Genomic DNA, 23,679 nt, shown 5'->3' with positions numbered 1-23,679 from the left:
CATGTTCATCCCCAAATCAGTGTCATAATCACTGAGTGCTATTGTAAGAAAGAGCTTTGGAACTAGGCTGAGGGCTGAGGCCTGTGGGGTTGGGAATCTTGCTTTCTGTGTCCTGGCCTAGCTGGAGGGCAGAGGGATGGAAAGCTACAGAACTGGGAGGAGGGAAGGTGGAGCTCAAATCCAGGATGGGCTGAGAGAGAGAGAGAAAACAAGAAAGAGAGAGTAAGGGAGAGCGCGAGCGATGGATCTCTCTTCTCCTGATTAATGACTTCTCTGGGCCTGTAGCACAGGAGCAATGAGCTCAGGGTTTGGAAGCCAGAGAAATGACACTCCAGAAAAGTGAGAAAAGACCCAAACACAATACCCAGAGAAAGTAGTGTGAAAAATGAGCCTGTCACACCGTAAGGAAGTCGCCGACAAAGTTCTTTTATCAATTCTTTTTTTTTTTCTCTCTTCAAGGACCAATCTGGGATATGCATGTGGGCAAAGGCATCTAAATGTTCTACTTTCTGGTTGATGCTGAGAGGTAGAATAAGTAACTTCTTGGCAGCTCCAAGTCCAAGGCCCACCTTGGCCGCTGAGCCTCCAATCACTGGTCAGAGCCATTCTCTCCTGATTGTCCCATAGACTCTTTCCCATGAGTCACCAATCAGTTTCTTTTCAAAGTCAAAGACTCTGTTCTGGAAAGATCACTGGGCAGTAAAGAAAGGAAACTACATGACTTCCTGGGGCTTCAGATAACCTGGCAAGGTACACCACAGCTTTGCAATGCAATACAATATAGCAATCACGCTCCCATCCCATGCCAAGTATTGACACAAAGTGCCAAGGTCAGAAAAAGTGCAAAAAGGTAGCAGTTACTGCCCTCAAAGAGCTTACTTTTATGGGGTACCATAATGTGTAGACAGTTCTCTAAAGTATAATTTTGTGAAATCAGAGTAAATATAAAGTTTTTCAAAGTAATTTCAAGTAATCTTGCATGTTAAGCAATGACTGCCTGATGAAAAGAATGATGACTTCTTCCACTTTGTTTTTTTCCTATCTGGGCTGGTAAAAATATCTGTGGGCTGGTGTATTATTGCATTTGCTTGCAAAGGCTGAAAGGAAGATTAAAATCACTATGGGGGTAAATTCATGATTTTGACAAACTTGTGCAACCAATTGGTAAACCAATCGATGAACCTTTATTAGGCACTTACTGTTTGACATTACTGTGCTAGGCACTGGGGATACGAATGCAAAGAATGAAAAAAATCTCTACTGATTGTAGAGATCAGTGATTTTTTTGCATGTTCTTCTGTCACTATTCCAAAGATCTTTCCAGCAGCTCTATGGATCCATTAATATGTTATAGATACCTGTGAGGGACTCAGGTTTGTCCTCCTTAGTTAATGTAGCCAAGAAATTTTGCTTTCCCATAGTATAGTAAAAGAGAACTGGCAAGAGAAACAGGCAGTCTGGGTTCAAATCTTGCTTTTGATACTGACTCTGTGATCATAGGCAAGATATTTCTCCTCTCAGAGCTTCAATTTATACTTCTATAAAATGAATGATTTGGAAGAAATCATCTCTGAGGTCATTTCCAGCCCCAAGTCTTCATGATCCTTATTCCAGTGTGTCCCTGATAGGTTGTCACCCAGCCAGATCTCTCATATCTCTTTGGATGTGACATATAATGAAATACAGGCTTGTTGAATGACTATCCAAATGAAACGAATTGATGCCAGGCTCTAATGGTGTGTTGCACTGTCTTTGTCCCTGGTCTAGGCCATAGTTTTATCAATGACTTGGAAGCAAATGTAGCCAGGATATGTATTTGCAGATGTGAGATATGCGTGTGTGTGTGTGTGTGTGTCCTGTGGGTGTACATACACACACGACACACACACACATATATACATACACACATACATACATACAGACACACAGAAGGTGAGAGGAAGAGAGAAGAGAAAGAAAGATGGAGTTTGAGGAAGGAAAGAAGGAAAAAAGAAAGGAAGGGAGAAAAATAGAAAGAGGGAGGGAGGAAGAAAAATAGGAAGGGAGGGAGAGAGAGAGAAAGGGAGAGGGAGAGAGAGACTGGTGCATGATGGCACTAGAATTCAGAACTGTTCTCTGTCTTGATACATTGGAACCAGTTTGGAGCTCCAAACCAAAAGGTTCATAGTATAGATTTTGAACTGAAGAAACTTTTAGAGATTGCCCATGGAATTAAATTGGAAGAAAAGAAAAATTGCATTGATTAGGGAAGGCTTGACCTAACAAGTCATCTGAGTGAGACTCAAGGATTTCCCTTACCCACTGACAGAACAGTGGCACTGTAGGTAGACTGCTGGACCTGGAGTCCGGAAGACTTTTCTTCCTGACTTCAAATCTGGTCTCAGACACTTACTTGCTGTGTGACCCTGGATAAGTCACTTTAACCTGTTTGCCTTGGTTTCCTCAACTATAAAATGGAGATTACCTCTCAGGGTTGTTGTGAGGATCAAATGAGAACATATGTAAATGTACTCTTTAAAACATAAGAGCTTGCTTCATGAATCTGGGAAGGTTATTACTTGGTAGTTAGAGTGCAGTGGATAGAGGTCTGGGCTATAGTCAAGAAGACTGGAGTTCAAATGCGACTAGATACTTACTAGCTGTGCGTGACACTAGATATACCACTGAACTTTTGCCTGCCTCAGATTACTCAATTGTAAAATGGGAAAAACGGCACCTACCTTCTAAGGTTGTTTGTGAGAATCAAAACAAATATTCAAACCTTAAAGTGCTAAATAAAGGCAAATTATTATTATTACTATTATTATTATCATCACCATTCTAGGTTAAAAGATCCTTCAAAACATACAGAGCATTCTCATTCTTTTTATGGTACAGAGGAAGAGCAGAGTTTGGAGTTAGAGAATTTGGGTTCAAATTATAGTTCTCCTACTTGTATGACTTTACATGAGTCACTTTATCCCTCTGGGTCTCAGTTTCCTCATCTGCAAAATATTGGACTCAATGCTCACAGATGTCCCTTTTGGCTCCGATTACGATCCCATGATTCCCTCAGAGTGGCTGACCTGAGATTTCCTCGAGTCTCAATCCACAGTTGGGTTGGTTGCCTCCAAAGGGCTCTTAATGGGCCCTAGGGGTTCATTTGGGTGGCCAAGGTCACCGACACTTTACAAGGCAGCACGGAAGCCCCTGTCACAGTCTGGGGACTGCCATACCTCACCTGGCTTATTGCTTTAAAGAGACTCTCCAACATGACCCCACAGGCTATTCATCTGAGATGATACCGATTGAATTTGAAGTCCAAGGCTGCAAGCTGGAGTCCGTCTGTGAATCTGTAGACAGGAAAGCGGGGAGATTTGCAGCCGACATTAGTGGCGCTGCCTTCATTATGACTGGATAAATAATTCAGGAGGGCGATAACAGAGGCACATTTATTATCGCTATGAAAATCTGGTGTTTCACAGTCATTCTGCAATGTTCTGAGCGGCATGAAATAAGAAGGAAAATGACTTGCTTGGACTGGGGCTGAGATCACTGCCAAGGTAAGGAAGGCTCAATCCTTGGAATAATAAACACAATTCCTTGTCCTTTCAGTAATTGGGAATCTAGATAATCTTCTAGTTTATATCACAACACACTTCTAAGCCATTATCCGATGGGTTCTTCACAATAATTCTGAGTAGATAGTGCAAGTAGTATTAGCCCCGATTTATTGAGCAAAAACTGAGGAAGATCGTGACTTACCCAAACTGGTGGAGCTGGAACTGGAAGAACCCATTTTTTCTTGACTGAGTCCATCTCTCTTTGCACTACAATGAACACATCCTACCAGCAGAAGGCATCAGTAGTGAACTCTTCTCTCCTGCCCTGGCCCATCAAGGAGAGGGGCTAAGGCCTGTTTTTTTCCTATTCCACCTGTGAAGGTAATGCCTTCTGTTTTTGTTTAAAAACATTGTTTCTATTGAAATGCATTTCAAAAATTCTGTTTGGGTCTGGACTGGGATTTTTCAGAATTCTAGGCCTTTTCAAGAGAAAGCAGACTATGTCAGAAGTCAGGCCATAAAAACTACAGGAGATCTGCAGTTCAGTAAGGAAACTAAGTAGATGAAATAAATGAAAGCATTGATCAGAAAGGAGAGGGTGGGAATGGGACTGGAAGTGGGGAGGAAAGTAATGAGGACTTTTAAATAGAAAAAGGAGCTTGGTAGTTAGGCTGATTAGAAAAATAAAACAATTGTTTTACTCTATTCCACTGAGGAGTTTTTCCTCTTTTTCTGCTTTGCAATGAGGAAGTAGAGAATGAGATTTGTCGGCTTATAAGGAATGCTAGAAAAATATGATAAAGGGGTAATAAGGGGGATGCCTTTAATTATCTAAGAGATACTGAAGGGGATTTCCTGCTAAAAACAGATCACAGGCTAGATAGACTTCTCCTACAAGGACCTTTGATGAAAAATTGCCCTCAAGATTAAAACAGATTGGAGTCAAATCAAGCCTTGGGAGGTTTTGCAACTAATTTAAGAATTCAAGGTGAGCTTAAAAAAGTTTTTTTGCTCACATCCAGAGCCAGAGCCAGCATTAAACAGCATTCTAATCCATGATTAATAATACATAGTAGTAAGTAATGAGGCACTAAATTGTTAACTAGATATTTATATTTCTTCAAATCTTGCTCTGTGTATTCTTTCTTTTATGAACATAGTGGCAGTGAAATGTGTGTGCTTACTTAGTTCTTTTTTTAATAGTACTTTATTTTTCCAAATACACACAAAGATAGTTTTCAACATTCACCCTTGCAAAACCTTGTGTTCCCTATTTTTCTCCCTCCCTCCCTCCCCATTTCCCCCCTCCCCTAGACAGCAAGTAACCCAATATAGGTTAAACATGTGCAATTCTTACAAACATATTTCCACATTTATGCTGCATAAGAAAAATTGGATCAAAAAGGAGAAAAATGAGAGAAAAAACGAAGCAAGCAAACAACAACAACAAAAGGTTGAAAATATCATGTTGTGATCCACATTCAGTTCCCATAGTCCTCTCTGGACACGGATGGCTTTCTCCATCACAAGTCTTTCCCTGAATCATCTCATTGTTGAAAAGAGCCAAGTCTGTCACAGCCGATCATCCCATAATCTTGTTGTTTCTGTGTAGAATATTCTCTTGGTTCTACTTACTTCGCTTAGCATCAGTTCACGTAAGTCTCTCCAGGCCTTTTTGAAATCAGCCTGCTGATCGTTTCTTATGCAACAATAATATTCTATTATGTTCACCTATGGAAAACTTTGGGAAGTCCATACCACTGGTAAAATTATAACCATTTTCTTTTTTTTTATTTAATAGCCTTTTATTTACAGGTTATATGCATGGGTAACTTTACAGCATTAACAATTGCCAAACCTCTTGTTCCAATTTTTCACCTCTTACCCCCCCCCCCCCCACCCCTCCCCCAGATGGCAGGATGACGAGTAGATTATAACCATTTTCTAAATGAAAAAGCTATAGTCCAGAATGGTTAAGTGATTTGCTGATGGTCACACAGCCAGTGTGTGTGAGAGACAGAACTCAAATCCAAATCCTCCTTACTTCAGATCCCACGCTCTAGTCATTATGGTAAATATGGGTCTGACAGACATATGAATATTTCACTAGGTTTCTCAAATAGTTAAGTAGAAGTTTCTTTAAAAGGCTCATTTACTACTGTGCCTCTCCAGCTGGTTCATTAGTGTTTGATCCTACCAAGGGAAGAGGAGGACAGGATTGAGCTGCAGATGTTCCTGCAGCCATGTGCTGGCAGTGTGCCTTCAAAATTATGCCCTAGAAGGGGAGGGAGGGATTGTTTCACTTTTGGCATTGCATCCCCAACACCTGGCACACGGTAGGCACTTAATAGGATCATAGATATAGAGTTGGGAGGGGCTTCCAAAACCATCTGTTTCAACTCTTTCATTTGACAGATGAGGAAACTGAGGTTCAGACAAATAAAAGTCCCCAAGCTCATACAAGGAATCCTCCGTAATTGCAGAGCTTGAAGGAACCTCAGAGATCATTTAATTCAAGCTCTCCATAATATAGATAACAAAATAGTTCCCTAGGAGGGGAGTGATTTGCCCAGGATCATGAAGGTAGTAAATGGCAAAGCTAGAATTTGGGTTTTTTTCCCCTGGTCTTTTAAAAAATATTATTTTATTTTTAATTTTTGGAATAAGAAACATTGCCATAACATAGAATAAGAATAAGATTGCATGTGTAACTGCAGATTTAGCCTGTATAACTTGCTATTTAAAATATACAAGAGTCATCATTGGTAAATGTAATTCAAATGTAAATTTTTTTCTTTTATTTTCTTCTCTCCCGATCCCCATGTCCTAGAGATGACCACTATTAGACACAAATAGGGGTGTGTGTATATGTGTATGTATGTAAATTTACATATGTAAAATTACTCTATATGTACTTCCATTTATCAGTTCTTTCTCTGGATTCAGAAAGCCAATTTCTTTTTCATCTTTATGATTTGTGTGACCTTCCAAAAGTCCCTTCATCAATTTCTTTATTCATAGATGGATGAGGGTAAAATGGCTAGAATCTTCTCCAAGGTTTCCTTTACCTTAAAATATACTATTGTATATTTATTGTATATAAATTATATAGTATATAAATATATATAGTATAGAGTATGTAAATATTGTGTATAAATATAAATAAATAAAATACAAATATATTGTATATAAATATAGTACTTAAAAGTTGTATATAAATTATATAGTATATAAATATACTATTGTTTATGTTGCAAAGCCAGGTTCTCATATTAAAGATCAACTATTCTACTTTACCATGCCACAATGTTTGTTGAATGAATAAATGAATGTGTGCCCAGAATAGTGTCTTGCACATAATAGGCACTTAATGAACACTTGTTGAATTACCTCACATCAACAAGATTGTTAGGTTGCCAGCTTGAGAAGCAACCAGGTCCTGGTATGGGAAGAGCCATCTGTTACCTGGGGGAAGGTCAGGCTTTGTCAGCTTCAGTTCAAAAGGAAACCCACTTTCTCTTAGAGGAGGAGATTAGGCTTCCCCTGTCTCCCACTAGGAGGGGTGTTGATGGTTTAATAGAAGAAGCAATAAATTTATCATTGGGAGAGACCTGAGTTTGAATTCTGATTCTTCCACTTACCTGTATAATCCTGGGCAATCACTTGCCTCAGCCTCAGTTTCCTCTTTCAGCTCTGGATCGATCATCCCTTGAACCTGTGCAAAAGGGGGATAATTATGCTCACCCTGCCGACCTGATGGGGTGTTTTATGAGTCCAAAACCACTGGGGTAATGGGAGTGATTGTGGTGGGCAGGGGAAGAAACTCTTGCCCTGAGCCCCCAACACCTTGGAAGGCCCTGACACAGGATCTTGGATTCTTCCAACCAGGCTGGTTCCTGCTGCCCTCCTCCCTCCTTTGCACTCTCTTTGGAGGGACAGATTTGTGAGTCTTTTCTTTTGATTATGGGGAGAGGCCGTCTCAGTCTGGCTTTATTTGTAGCTTATATTAAAAAGAAGAAGAAGCAAGAAATATTTCCCTCCCTCTCTCCCTGCTTCCTCCTGGATGCTCCCTCATCTAAATGCAGATCCCGTGGCAGCCTTGTCTGGGCAGCAGAGCCTGGGAGAACTTTCCTTAGGTGGGTGGAACAGGCTCATGGGAATCAGAAGAACAGGAGGACGCTGAAGCTAGAAGTAATATGATTTGGGGGAAAAGGTCGGTAGTCTGAGAACAGGCTCTGGTGGAGTTAGAATTGCTTTATCCCTGGGCAGCAAGACCGCATACCCTTATTCTAGTGCACGAGGGAAATGGTGGTTGGTGCTGCTCATCCGGATTTTGGTAAGGATAGGGCAGTGCAGGTGTCAGAGTCCCAGTGAGGGCAGGTTGGCCCAGGACTGAGAGGGGCTGTGGCTGAGAGCCTTGTGTTGGTGGGCAAGGAGCTGGCTGGGTAGTACTATGTGCCTTGGTGATACCCTCAAGATTAAGAGGATAGAAGCAAATGATGTGAATGTCATCTTCAAGTACATGGCATAGATTTAGGGGTTGACTGGGGGCAATGCCCCTCGCTTTATGGATGAGAAAACAGGGTTAGCAGGGAAAACACCTAATGAACTTTAGGTTCCTCATCTGCCATGTGGGGGGCTTGAGCTAGATGGCTTTTAGGAGTCCTTTCACATTTAAATTTATGATCCCGTGAGGGCCCCAAGAAGTTAAATGGCTTCCCCAAAGCCAGGCAGCTAGTAAAATGTAGAGTTGTGAATTGAGTCTGAATCTTCTGACCAAATTCAGTGGGGGTTTTTTGTTGTTGTTGTACATTTTTGTTTGTTTGTTTTGAGGCAGTCAGGTTTAAGTGACTTGGCTAGGTTCACACAGCTAATAAGTGTTTGAGGCTGGATTTGAACTTAGATCTTGCTGACCTCAGGGCTGGTACTCTGTCCACTGTGCTACTTGCTTGCCCCAATTTGGTGTTCTTTCTACGATGATAATGCTGGAGTGTTAGGATCTGATGTATCCTGGACCTTTTGGCAGTATGATGATGGCTAGAGATCCCTTGTCAGAATTGTTCTTAAATGTACCAAAGAAAGGAAGTCAGTTGTAGCTAGTGGTAGTTATTAAAATAGTTTTTAAAAAATCAATTTCATGCAAATGTTGGAGGGGATGTGGGAAAACTGGGACACTGATGGCTGTAAAACTGCATAACCTTTTGACCCGGCAGTGCTACAACTAGGTCTCCATTCTAAGAGATAAAAGGAAAAGGACCCCTATGTATAAAGATATTTAGAGCTGCTCTTTTCATGGTGGTAAAGACTTGGAAATGAAGGGTTTTCCTTTCAGTTGGGGAATGGCTAAACAAGTTGCGCTATGTGATTGTGATGGGATACTATTATACTTTAAAAAACGATATGCGACATCCCCTCAGAAAAAGCATGGGACTCTTCTAGGAAATGATAAAGGGAAATGAACAGAACAAGGAGACCCCATGTACACAGTAAAGACAATCCTATATGTTGGTCTGCTGTGAATGATTTAGCTATTCTCTGCAAAACAGTGATCTAAGATAATTCCAAAGGACTTATGATGAAGAAATGCTATTCATGTCCAGCTGCATAAAACAAAGTTGCTTTCCTTGGTAACCCTGAAGATAGCAGTTTAAGCTAAGTGAAGGGGATTGCAAGGGGTTGAGAAGTAAGTGGGCGATAAGGCAGTAGAGGCACTGAGTATGGGGAAGGAGGAGTTTGTCTAGGAAATGTAGACAAGATACAAGATGGTGGCTTGAGCTAATTGTAGGATTGGGAAGAGTAGGGGTATTAAATCAGGGGAATGTTCCCCAGATTTTAGCAAAACATTTGACCAAGTCTCTACTGCTATTCTTGTGGACTAGCTGGGAAGCTGGGAATAGAAATGAGACCTGTGATGTCATTGATATATGGAACTCTGGGATAAAGAAATGGCCTCTACATATACAATTTCTTTTCATAGTCTTTGAGTTCTTGTCCCTTTTGGGGAGATTCTGGGTTCCTTTAACAATCTGGTGAGGCCCTTCTCAGAATCATGTTTTTAAATACTTAAAATGCAGACCGTTTAGGAAGGAAATGACATTATATATGAGGAGGGAAACCAATTACATGGAAATATAGTTGTTGCTTTATTTTCTAAAACAAGTTCATAAAGCCCAGTCCAAAGAGCCTTGCCTTAGAGAATTTCCCCCAGCACTAAGAGATTAAGTGATTTAGATTAAGTGATGCCCCCCAGTCGCCATGTGTCAGAGTCAGGACTCAACCCGGTTCTTCCTGGTTCTGAGGCCAGCTCTCATTCCACTCTGCCACTATCTCTCTGGAGGAAGGAGAAGAAATTTGGAGCTGATCGTATGGATAGACTCGAAGAATAATGGGTCAATGTCAGCTTGGCAGGAAGTCTCTAGTGGCTTGCCTGGGGATCTGGCTCTGTGCTATTTAACTTTTCCTCTGTGACTTTCATAAAAGCATAGATGGCATGCTAGTTTCCTAGTTTCCAGATGATGTAAAACTTAGAAGCACAATTAGTGCCTTGAATGACAGAGTCACGATCCCAAAAGATCTTGGTAGACTAGAGCATTTGATTCAACTTATTAAAATCCAATCCAGGGATAAATGTAAAATCTTATCCTTGAGCTCAAAAAATCAACTTTACAAGTATAAGATGAGAGAGTTATCCTACAGGGAGAAATTTGTGTGGGAACAAATTGGGTTTTTTGGTGTATTAATCAGAAGATGGAAACTCATGATGAATCAACACTAATATGGCAGCCCAAAAGACTAATGCCATGTGGTTGCATTCAGAGAGGTAGAGCTTCCAGGAGTAAGGAGGTGATGCTGACAATTTAGAGAACACTTAAGTTTTTCTTTTTTGTTTAAATCATAGTAAGATCATTTTTTAAAATTATAGCTTTTTATTTACAAGTTATATGCATGGGTAATTTTATAGCATTGACAATTGCCAAACATTTTGTTCCAATTTTCCCCTCCTTCCCCCTATCCCCTCCCCTAGATGGCAGGTTGACCAATACAGGTTAAATATGTTAAACTATAAATTAAATACAATATAAATATACATGTCCAAACAGTTATTTTGCTGTACAAAAATAATTGGACTTTTGAAAGAGGTGAACACTTAAGTTTTTCAAAGTGTTTTCCATGTTTTGCTTTATTTGATTCTCACACTACTGTACTGTACCCTGTACTCTGATTTAATCACATATCATAGGAGAGCTGGAAGGGACCCTTGAAGACATCTAGTGCAAGCGCCTCACTTTCCAGATGAGGTGAGAACACATCAGGGGCATTGTGTTTGAGCCCAGGTACCACATTTAGGAAGGACATTGAGCATCTGCAAAGAGTCCAGAGGAAAGCAACCAAGATGCTGATGGGCCAGAGCTGGTGGCGTAGGGGATTAGCTGGAGGAATTGAATGTGTTTAGCCTAGAGAAGAGAACACTCAGGGGAGATTGAGGATTCTCTTCAGATATTTATGGAAGATAAATGAGACTTCTCATACTTGCTCCCAGAGGGCAGAATAAGTAGACTTGGGCAGAAGTTGCAAAGAAGTAAAGTTAGATTGATGTAAGAAAAAGCTACCTTGCAGTTCAAACTAATCTATTGTAGAATGGCCTTCCTTAGGAGGGTAAGGGATTCTCTTTCTTGGGAGGCCTTCAATCACAGGCTGGATGAGCGATTGTGAGATATGTTATAAAGTTCTCCCAGGACAAGTGAAAATAGAATCTACCAATCATCTTTTAAAAATCAACTCCAAATTGAACATATCCATTAATGTTAAACCATAAATGAGAGTTTTCATCAAAGAACAAATAACATAGAATCTAAGAAGTAAGAGGCTGGGTAGAAAAGAACAGGTGAGGATCGCACATGACTTAGAAGTAAGTACTATAAAGAAAAAATCTCTGAAGAGATTGTTTAGGCGGGGGAGATAGAGGTAGAGAGGAAATTGTCATAAGCAAAACTTCAACTTAAAGAGAGGATGGATGGGGGAGGGGTTTAAAAGGATCAAAAGAAAGGTTAAGACATCACAATTTAGGTCTGTTTGGGGTGAGGACAGGAAGCACAAATGAGTAGGAGCAGTCCACTTCAGTTATTGATAATTTGTGTTCCTCTCAGTTCCTTCCTTCTACTACATTTTTCTTTGTAAAAAGGAGGAGGGGTGAGAGGAAAAAAGGGCAACATTACAATGGAATATTATGGAAGAATGGAAGAAAAAACCCACAACTAACCTAACTGAAATGTGAGTGGAGTAAACTCACCCATAAAATGGAGGAGGGTGACAGAATGCATTAGAAAGCAGAATCCAGCAACATGTTGTTTACAAGAAACATACTTGAAATTTAAATATTGACAGAGTTGAGATGAAGGAGTAGAGTAGACTCTATTATGCCTCAGGTGAATTTTCAAAAATATAAGTGTATCCTAAAGAGATCTTAAAGAAGGGAAAGGTATCCACATGTGCAAAAAATGTTTGTGGCAGCCCTCTTTGTAGTGGCTAGAAACTGGAAACTGAGTGGATGCCCATCAATTGGAGAATGACTGAATACATTGTGGTATATGAATGCTATGGAATACTATTGTTCCATAAGAAATGACCAGGATGATTTCAGAGTGGCTTGGAGAGACTTACATGAATTGATGCTGAGTGAAATAAGCAGAACTGGGAGATTATTATGCACAGCAACAACAAGATTATATGATGATCAATTCTGATGGAAGTGGCTCTCTTCAACAATTAGATGATTCAGACCAGTTCCAATTGTTCAGTGATGAAGAGAACCATCTACACCCCGAGAGAGACCCTTGGGAACTGAGTGTGGACCACAACATAGCATTTCCACGCTTTCTGTTATTGTTTGCTTTCATTTTTGTTTTCCTTCTCAGGTTTTTTTTCTTTCTTTCTACGTCCAATTTTTCTTGTGTAGCAAGATAACTGTATAAATATGTATACATATGTTGGATTTAACATACAATTTAACATATTTTATGTATTGGACTACCTGCCATCCAGGGGAAGGGATGGGGGGAAGGAGGGGAAAAGTTAGAACAGAAGTGTTTGCAAGGGTCAATGTTGAAAAATTATCCTTGCATATGTTTTGTAAATAAAAAGCTATAATAATAAGAAAAAAACATCATAAGTGGCAATCATGATCTCAAACAAAGCAACAGTAAAAATAGACATGGTAAAAGGAGATAATCAGGAAAATGCTTTTGCTTTTAGACAATGAAATAATATCAGTAATTTTATATGGCAAATGATATAGCATCTAAGTACTAAAGGAAAAGCTAAGCAAAGTATATAGCGAGAAATACATAGCAAAACAATAATTATTAGGGGCTTTATTGTACCCTTTTCAGACTAGAAGGAACAAAAAGAAAGTTAAAAATATGAATGGAATTTTATTTATTTTTTAAAATTTAATTATTTATTCCAATGGAAAACAAATTCTGCAAACCAGAGAACAGAACTTCAAATATAAAGGAGAAAAAACTTAACAATATACAAAACTATTATATCATATCAGAAAACACAGAAAGTTACATTTCCACAGGAAGCCTTTCCTTACCCTTTAATTCTAGTGCCTATGAATGGAATTTGAGAAGAGTTAGATATGATGAACATTTTTGTGATTACTGAATGGCAATCATAGAAATAGACATAAATGTTCTTCAGCTCTCTTCCCATAACAAAGACCTAGTTTAGTGGGAAGGCAAGTGTTTGGGAAAAACACCCAGCATTGGTGAAGGTGATTAGGAATGTAGTCTTTGGAAGGACGGGGGGAGGGGCCTGGCGACTTTCTGGGAGGACAAGAAAATGTAGAGAGGACAAGGTCTAGTAGTGATCCCAATGGGAGGGGAGAGCAGGCCTGAGCTAGATAGTGCTGAAAGATGAGGGATGCTTAGCAGGACAAGAGACTTATTGATAATAGCATTGTGCGTCTCTATTGAGCTTTGAGGTTTGCAAAGTGCTTAACAGTTGTTATCCTATTAGATTCTTACAGCGAGATAGGTGCTATTATCCTAATTATAAAGATGAAAAAAACTGAGTCAATGATGATGTTGATGATGGATGATGATGATATCATCTTAATAGAGTATAAGTGACTTGCCCAGGGTCCCACAGCAAATATCTATGGCAGAATTTAAACTCATGTCTACCTGAATCCAAATCCAGCATCTTATCTACTGTGTGGCTGGGATATCTCATAATTTGTTTCCTTTGTAGACAGTAACTATGAATTACAGTGATTAGATGAGGAGAGAGCGGGGGGAGTAGAAGCACTATAGCAGGAGGAAAGTATGGGTTTGTTGGTTTGAGATCTCTTAGAGGTTGGTGGTTGTTCTTGATCATCCTTCAGTTTTGAAGATCATGGGGTAATAACTTGACTCTCCTGTGAATTATATTTAAGTAAGGCAGAATTGCAGTCATCAATCTTACTCTCTCTTCTAGTTATTCAAGTCCAGTGGGGAGCTAAAAATCAAGATGACTGCTGATGGCTTGGGATGCAGTGAATGACCTTTGCATCTTTGATATGTGACCAAGCTCTAAACGCCCCACAGCATTTGCTTCTGCCTCCTGCATGGCCGTTGGAGCAAATACAAATGCTACAACTTTTTGGAGCCACAGGTAAGAACTGGGTAAAGGTGGATGCCAACCCCCGAGTTCTCATTCCCCATAGCCAATCAGGTACTAACTGACTTCATAATATTTCTTATATCCTTTTCCTCTCTCTATCCACTGCCACCACTATAGATCAGTCATCACCATATTTCACCCAGGCATTATGATTCCCTCTAAATTAGTCTGTCCCCTCTACGATCCATCCTCCGCATAACTGCCGAATCATCTTACAAAATCACAACTGATGAGGAAGCATAGATTTATATCCCGAGAGAGCCTTAGAGTTCTATCATTTAACTTTTTCATTTTGCAGAAGAAATGTCATGTGGAATAGACAAGCAGAATTTGAACTCGGATCCTTTGGCTCCAAATTTATTTGGCTTTTAAAGGCTCATTTGATGGTATTCACTTTTTCACCTTCTTCATTCTAGTCCCAAGTGCCTAAGAATCATTCCTGAACTTGGCAGATGATAATCTTTTACTTCCCAGCCTTTATAATGCTTTTTCCCAACTCCTTCTTCACTCATAGCACTCCCAGTTCCTCAAATTCGGATCTTGTTGTATCCGTCTTGTCTTGACCAAAACTCTTGGCTTCCACTCTGATTGGTGGCAGAAAATCTCTTGGACAACCCGAGTCTTTGCCCTCTATATTCTCAGGTACAAAATGAGAACATCTGTATAAATGGCACGGCCCCACTCCTACCACTTTGTACTATAAGTTCTTTGAGGTGAGGACCTGTTTTGTCTACTTTTCCCTTTCTCTCCCTGAGACAGAGAGGCCCTTACATACAATTTTGGTGTAGTTAAGTTTTCAGCTGGGTTCAGCTAAACAGGGTGAAGTACTTTCCACAGGGTGAAGTACTTTCCCCAGGGTCAGCTAATGAGTGGCAAGGCCAAACTTGAACTTAGGAAACTGAGTCTTTCTGATCCCAGATCCAGTGCTATATTTGACGCACCCATAATTGAATTGAATTGCCAAAACAACTAACCAACTTGTTTTAAACTAACAAAATGTTTTTTTTCTTCTTCTGACCATTGATAAAAAAGTGAAAAACAAAATCATTTCAGCAAATACACACAGTCAAGCAAAACCAGTTCCCACACTGGCCACATTCCAAAATATGTCTCAATCTGCACCCTGAATACATTACCTTTCTATCAGGAGGTGGGTAAAATGCCCCCTTACTGGTTCTCTGGTATCTTGATAACCAGTCCACTTCTTGCTTATTGGTGCTCATTCCCTGAGCTGCAGCCTACCCCTGGCCAGATCGCACCACCATGCCCATATGCAGGTTGAGCTATTGGTCACTTTCCGACGTGTATACTTTCTCTCCACTCGCGAAGCCTTATTTCCTCAGGATACTCAGCCAGGGTACTTCCACCTAAAGGTGCTCATGGTCTACTACTGGACCATCCAACAGCTTGTATTTCCTGTGATGTGCCTGGTGGGTACCCTGGCTTTCCACACTGCCACCCTCAGTCGTTGTCGCCTTGGGCCCATGTGGGACTGGTAATTATATTTCCCTTTAAATAGCCCATTTTTATGAGGATTATTAGCTGGAATTCTCCACTGTTGTATACAGATGACAAACTCTGATTGTTTCACCCGAGTTACATGGGCTCATCAGCTGGAGGGGAGGAAAGACAATATTTACAATATGCAGCATCAGCCTTCAGTCTGGGTGAAGCTGGAGGCCAGCCAGAGTGGGGGTGTAAGCTTGCTGCCTCTGGAAATATGCCTTTCAGTTGGGCCAGATTGTTGGGGGGGCACTTTATTTGAGTTCATTCAGGACTAATGAGACCCGCTAACAGAGATAAGGCTGGGCGACTGAGACCCGGCAGCTTTTACAGTCCAGATTTCCACTGCCACCCCAGCTGGACAGATAACGGGCCTCTCTGGAGGCCAATGGCAAAGACCAGCCGGCCTGGACAAGGGATCGTGAATGGTAGTAATGGAGTTCCCTGAGCCATGCCACCCCAAATAAATGATTGTGTTCCCTCTCCTAGTCTCACCTAGGGTTTCCATGGTCTAAAATCCTTTCCTCCTAGGCCTCAACCTAGGAGGGCAAGGGATTTGGCATGTTCTCTCAGAGTTGTAGGGCCAAGGCAACCAGGTTCCATCTGGTCAGTCCTATTGCTCATTACCAGCTCTTCCTTTATCCCTTCTGTTTCTATGACCCAGATCTTGAAAATATAGCTTCTGGAGGCCTGTCTCCATACCTTGGATGCTGAAGGTTTCTCCAGATGCCGGAATACCTTCCACCTCCTGCCCATCACGTGCAGGCCCAATTCGAGTTCTACCTGAGAGACAGCATGGTGCAATGTGCAGAATGTAGTTAGAGGACTTCTACCATTTACTTTTTCTGTGACCTTGGCTCACAGCTTTCCCTCTCTCTCTGGGCCTCAGTTTCTTCATTTGTAAAATGAGAGGGTTGAACTGACTGACCTCCAAATTATCTTCTAACTCTAAATCTCTTACCTCGTGAGCCTTCCTGAGCATGCCGGTTCTCCTTGTCTGTCCCACTTTTGACTTGGGACCCTGAGGTCAGAATCGTGCAACTTAGAGCCAAAAGTAATTTTCTAAATTCTCTTCCAGTGTTCACTTACCATGTAAGGGACTTGGAATATAGAGAAGGAAAGTGACTTGGCCAAAGTCACATAGGTAGTAAGTGACAGAATTAGGTGGCAAAGCCAGCGCAAATTTAATAATAATAGAGTAATAGAGTAATAGACCGATGCACCCCATCCAGAAACAATGACGGTTGATTTGATCACAGTTCATGGTTCCAGAACTTTAAGGAAGAAGGAAGGAGATGGAAGGACAATAAAGAATGGTCTACTTTTCTTGAAATAGAAGTTCCAGGAAAAGAGTGGGAGGCAGTGAGGAGAATAAATGGGGGAGGGATCTTCATCAGGGTATTAGAGCTCTGCTCATTCTATGCACTTCTCAACACATCCTAGGTATTCAGTGCTGCTTTGGCCTCAGTTTCCCTTTGTCGAATTCAATTACATGCTCTCTGAAGCTCTGTCCATCTTGGGGGGCGGGGTCTGGGAAGAAGCCCTTGGCTGGTAGCTGCCTTCCTGGTGTACCATTGGAACTTCCTGGGTAGAGTGGGAGCTGGACTCTCAGTCAGCTGAGGAGGCCCCAGTTTGTGTGTAATGAGCAGTTAATTCCGCCATGAGAGAGGTTTCAGTGGGAGCCTCCACGGGAGAATCTCATTTCAGGATTACACTCTGGAACACTGGTGTTAAATCTTCCAATCTGTAAATCAGAGATGGCTTCGCCTATCCCTGGGCTGACAAGATTTAAGATGGTCACGGACAACTGGCTTTCATTATAGCTGCACTCATAAATCCTTCCTCCATCCTTTCACATATGGGATCATTCAATCTTTCTCTCTGAATGGCACACCACTTTGCTCCTTCTTTCTATTCCTGGCCACCCCCCTCCTCTGTTACATGTTGTTGTGGTGACTGGGCCAAGCCCTCCCTTTATACCCTTCCCACCTAGTGTGTCTCTGGGTGGGTTAGGGCAGGGTATGATAGCAGAATTAGGACTTGGCGGCTCTGCTGGACATAGGCACCAGCCCTGGGAGGGAGAACAAGAAGGGTGGCAATCATCTGCGACTCACCATTGCTGCAGCCATGGCAGGATGTTGAAAATTAGTGACTCGTGGGAGAATTTTAGCAGGCGGGGGGGCGGGGTGGTGGTGGTGGAGAAACATCTTCTGACTCTGCTTTCCTCTACCCTCCCCCCACACACCCCAACCCCTGGTAGATCTGTGACTTCCCTTCCAGGAGTAGATCTTGCAAAGCCCATTAGGCCACCCTCTCAACCAGGAGAAGAGGAGAGACTAGATCAGGTACCAGTGCTCCACTACTGAGGGTAGACAGAGGCAGGCAAGAGCCCAAGGTTTAGATTCTGGCTCTGGCTCGGCATGACCACGGGTAGGCCACTTTGCTTTCTGCCCAATTGAGACCTAGAGAGACAAAGTTGAGCAGATGAAGGAAAAATTCACGAGTGACTTGAACATGCTTGGATTTTAATTCGCTCTGTTATGTTGATTGAGGTGTCTTGGCCAAGGTCTCGCAGGTAATTAGTCAGTAGCAGAGCCAGGAAATGATCTCAGGGTGTTGGATTCCAGGACCAGAGCATTTTTTCATTGTGTTAAGCTCCCTATTCCATGGCACAGGGAGAGGTCACCAAGAGGTCACATTCTTCTAAATCCCCCTCAGAAAAAAAGCTAGAGAAGCAAACACCAGAATGAAATAAAACCACCAGAAATATTCCAAAAACAAAGCTCAAAATAACTCACAAAATGAGGAAGATTAGCAGCCGCTTCCATCAATATGGTAGTCTTCTCTTGCAGCTTCTCTTTGGATTAGTGAGTATTATTATTGCCAGTTTATAAAGAAACTGAGGCTCAGAAAGTTTGAGTGGCTTATTCAGAGTTAGCCAGAGTGCACCAGGCCCAGTGCTAACCCAGGTCTCTTCTAAGTCGAGATCCAGCAGCAGAGAAAAAATTCAGCACAACAAACAAATATTCTCTACTAAAAGGAGTTAATAAAAACACCTGAACTTTGGTTCACAACTGAACCAAGATTAGCAATAGCCTCAGCAACAAAAGTAGGATTTTCTCCTGATATGATTATCGGTTTATCATAACAATACCAAAGGAATGAAAGGAAAACAATGAAATGAATAAAAAACCCCAAATCATAAAATTACAAGATGAATGACAGCAAAGTTGGGATTCCAGGATGAGACCGGGATGAAACTCACTGAGTCCAGAAACAACTTTGGAGAACGTAAATGAAACAATGGAGTCAGTGAACAGAACTATTTGACTGAAGGACAGAATGACACACACTAATTAGCATGTGGCTCAAAGTTGAAGTCATACATGAACAGTGTCTCCCTTCATGCTCAGACAGCCTGAGAATTTCATGTGGGTGATTTTTCTTTTTCTTTTTAAGCTGGAAAACTTCTTTCATGAAGAAAACCATTTCAAAATAAAACTATTGATAAAGCTGCACTATATTTGGTTTTGGATTCCATCTTTTAGGAAGGACATTGCTAAGCTGGGGAGGGGCCAGAGGAGAACAACAGGATGATGAGTCCAAAATGACTTTGAGTCCACATCATATGGGAATTGGTTGAAAAAAGGTGGAGCTCTCTAGCCTGGAGAAGAGGATCCTAAAGGGAACATGGAAACTACTTTTATATATTTGTGGATCCATCATATAGGTGGGGGATTAGCTTTGTTCTGCTTGGCACCAGAGGGAAGGATAGAGGGATGAAAAGAAATTGTAGAGAGGGAAATTGAGTCGATATCAGGAGAAACAACAACAAAACTTCCCAGTTAGAGCTTTCCAAAAAGAAAATTGGATGCTGTCTGGAGAAGCAAAGAGTTTCCTCTCATTGGAGGCATTTAAGCAAAGTCAGCCATTTATGAGGTGTGTTCTTTTTTTTTTTATTTAATAGCCTTTTATTTACAGGATATATGCATGGGTAACTTTACAGCATTAACAATTGCCAAACCTCTTGTTCCAATTTTTTACCTCTTACCCCCCCACCCCCTCCCCTAGATGGCAGGATGACCAGTAGATGTTAAATATATTACAATATAAATTAGATACACAATAAGTATACATGACCAAAACGTTATTTTGCTGTACAAAAAGAATCAGACTCTGAAATATTGTACAATTAGCTTGTGAAGGAAATCAAAAATGCAGGTGGGCATAAATATAGGGATTGGGAATTCAATGTAATGGTTTTTAGTCATCTCCCAGAGTTCTTTTTCTGGGTATAGCTAGTTCAGTTCATTACTGCTCCATTAGAAATGATTTGGTTGATCTCGTTGCTGAGGATGGCCTGGTCCATCAGAACTGGTCATCATATAGTATTGTTGTTGAAGTATATAATGATCTCCTGGTCCTGCTCATTTCACTCAGCATCAGTTCGTGTAAGTCTCTCCAGGACTTTCTGAAATCATCCTGTTGGTCATTTCTTACAGAACAGTAATATTCCGTAATATTCATATACCACAATTTATTCAGCCATTCTCCAACTGATGGACATCCATTCAGTTTCCAGTTATGAGGTGTATTCTAATGGGAAATTGTTTTAATTATTGGTTGGGCTGAATGTCTTTTCAAGTACATTGCATCTTCAATTATTCCCTTCAAATATACACTTCTCCTATCAACTGTTTCCTTCTTTACTGCCTTCACATATGCCCACCTTTCCATCCTTAAAACATTATCATCATCATCAAATTTGTCATTGTCATTATCATCATCATCAACAAAAACAAAGCTTTTCACTATACTTTACCATTTCTTGAAATTGTCATTCCATATCTTTTCCTTTTCACAGTCGAACTTAGAAAAAAAGCTATTTATATTTGCTGCCTCCACTTCCTCTCTTCTCACTTGGTCTGCAACTCTTTGCTCTTTGGCTTCTGACTTGCTCACTCTATTGAAACTTCTCTCTCCAAAGTTACCAATGATCTCCTCCTGCCAGATCTAATGGCCTGTTCTCAATTTGCATCATTTTCAGCCTCTCTGCTGACCACCCCTGTTCTTTCTGGGTTTTCTGAAACTATTACCTCCTACTGATTCTCCTACTACCTCTCTGATGATTTCTGCTCAGTCTCCTTTTCTGGGCCACTCTCCACACCTTGCCCTCAAACTATGGATGTCCTCTGAGACTGTTGTAGACCTTCTTCTTTTTTCCCTCTATGCTCTCTCTCTCTTGGCATCCTCATCAGCAACCATAATGAGCTCCATGTAGATGACTTGCAGATATCTCACATCTCCAATATGCCTCTTTTTCAACTGGGTGTCCCAGAAACATTTCAAACTCAAGGTGTCAAAAACTGAGCTCATTATCTTTCCTCCATCTCAAACCTACTCCCTCTTCCAAAGTTTCTTATTTCTGCCAAAGGCACCATCATCTTTTTGGTGTCTCAGGTTTGTAACCTAAGAATTATCCTGGACTCCTCGCTCACTCTCACCTCACGTCTCCGATCGTTGCCACATCTGGCCACTTTGACCTTTACAAAATCTCTCACACCTGACTGTTTTGCTTTACTCACAGAGGTATTACCTTAGTTCAGTCCCTCCCCACCTCTTAGGTTATTGAGATAGTCTCCTAATTGGTCTTTCTTCCTCCAATCTCTCCCCACTCCAGTTCAGATGCTACACACTAGTGCCAAATTGTGTTTCCTTCAAAGTAAATTTGAGCATATGAGTCTCCTACTCAACCATCTGTGATGGCTCCCTATTGCCTTTAGGAGAAAATATTAACTTATCTGTTTAGCTTTTAAAGCCCTACTGTACCTGGCTCCAACCTCTCTTCCTAGTCTCATTGGACTTTACTTCTCCTGCACTCTGCAGTCCAGTCAAACGGTCTTTTTCTCTGTCCTTTGTTCACAACACTCCCTCATTGTCTTCACTCTGGTATTCTATGCCTGAAATGCATACCCTCCCTATCTTGGCCTCGGAGAGACCTTGTCTTCTTCCCTTAACATGCAGCTCAGGCCCCATCTTCTGCAGAAAGCCTTACCTTTGTAGTTCCGGTGCTTAATACAGTGATTGGCACTTAGTAGACACTTAATAAATACATGTTGGTTGCTTCTACAATCCATGGTTCAGTTCTCCCCCCCCCCCCCACAGGGGTACTGAGTGGACACCAAGCTTAAGAGAGGCTGCATGGTCTTTTGCAGGGCTGGGGACATCTTTTTCTTCCAAGTTGTTATGATGGTACGACCCAACTGCGTACGGCTGGTGAGAACCAGGTACCCTTGGCTAGATTCTGAGAAGTTTATGCCCCCAATCCTGGGTGGTCTGGCAGTTTGGTGCCTGGAGCTGTTAAACTCTACCTCACTGTGCATCTCATTCAACCCTTTCTTGGTACAAGTGAGGAAAATGAGGTCCAGAGAGGCGAAGGGAATGGGGCAGAATTTCAGATAGTTAGTGGGGACCAGAAACCAGTTTGTTTTGTTTTGTTTTGAATTCCCAGGCTCTTCAAAAACATCCCCCCATAAGTAATATGATATGTTCCAGATCTACCTGTCATAGGCATTTTTCCTTAGAAAGGAGGCCCTGGCTGGAAAGTGAGAACACCCCAACAAAAATGACCTTGTAGAGGGTTAATCCTGAGGTAGGCTGGCATTCTCCTCTGCCTGGGTCTGTTGCCAGGGTGGGGGCACAGTCCAAGAAATTATTACCAGCTGCCGCTTTCCCAGCCAAGAGCCGTGCAGAATGCCTAATATGGTGGGAGTTTGGGAAGGCACCTGCCATATGGTGCTGACTGCCACATTAGCGGACTGTATTTACTGAGGGGTAAACAGTGAGATGCCCATGAGGGCCTGGCAGAGTCAATCCATAGCAACATGGGACAGCGACCAGTCTGGCAGCTCTGTGGTGAGATCCAGCACTGTCTCAAAAGCCCGTCCTCTGAACAGAAGTAGGAATTTTCATCTTCTCCGTGACAAACTGCAAATTAGGCTGGAGAAGGTTGGGCAGGTGCTGAAGACGCTCATGGGAATGAGGCCTGCCTACCAATACGTGCTGCCTCTAGCAAGATGGTTCCTGGGAACTGCTCTGAGAGTGGGCGGGTTGGGCGGCTAAGGGTTCTAGCTGGGAATGGAATAGCTTGGAGAGGCTGGCTTTGCTAGCCTGACCACCGGACTGCTGCCTGGCAGGGATAAAGACATTAATCAACAAGTATCCACTAAACACCTATTAGGTGCCAGGCATTATATTAGGCACTGGGGACGCATAGAAATAACCCTTCCTTTTGAGATGATACAATAACTATAAGTAATAGACGTATGTGTGTTTATACGCACGTATCATAGATACAAAGAATATAGAGATACAAATATGGAAAAGAAACATAAAGAAGTTAAATACAAGTCGTTTGGGAGGGAGGAGGATGTGTGTGTATGTATGGGAGAGAGACAGACACACTCAGAGACAGAGAATGAGAATCAGGCTTCATGTAGAAGACAGGGCTTGAACTGGATCTTAAGGGAAGACTTTATAAGGCTGAGGTGGAGGGGGTGCACATTTCAAGCATAGAAGACCATTGCTAAGGCTAAGGAATGGGAGATGGAGTGTTTGTGAGCAAGGAACAGAGAAAAAGGCAGTGTGGCTGGATTGCAGAGAGCAGAAGTATAGTCCAATGAGACTAGGAGGAGAGGTTGGGGCCAGGTAGGGTAGGGCTTTAAAAAGCTAAATGGAGGAGCTGATATTTTCTCCTAGAGGTAATAGGGAGCCACTATAGTTGGTCGAGTGGGAGAGTCATCTTGTCAGACTTGTACTTAAGGAAAATGACTTTGGCAAGCTGAGTGGAGGATGTAGGGCCCGTCTGGGCTGCACACTGTACACTGTGGTCCTTTCATGCTCAGGTTATTCAGGGCCAAGGTTGTAAAAGCAACATGGTGCCCAAGTCTGAAGCTAAAGGCAAGGC

General features: G+C 41.7%; 1 long non-coding RNA gene across 1 annotated transcript in view; it reads left to right on the top strand.

Moving 5' to 3' along the window:
• The first annotated feature begins 14,028 nt into the window (after window positions 1-14,028).
• Window positions 14,029-23,679, top strand: part of LOC111721593 — a 59,561-nt gene continuing 49,910 nt past the window's right edge. The window contains exon 1 of the long non-coding RNA XR_004230508.1: window positions 14,029-14,201. This is a non-coding gene — a long non-coding RNA (uncharacterized LOC111721593). The remainder of the gene's footprint in view (window positions 14,202-23,679) is intronic.

Source organism: Sarcophilus harrisii, chromosome X, assembly GCF_902635505.1.
Source record: "Sarcophilus harrisii chromosome X, mSarHar1.11, whole genome shotgun sequence".
Classification (NCBI taxonomy): Eukaryota; Metazoa; Chordata; class Mammalia; order Dasyuromorphia; family Dasyuridae; genus Sarcophilus; species Sarcophilus harrisii.
The sequence above is the reverse complement of the archived record's forward strand: the minus strand, read 5'-3'. Positions and strand labels throughout refer to the sequence as shown.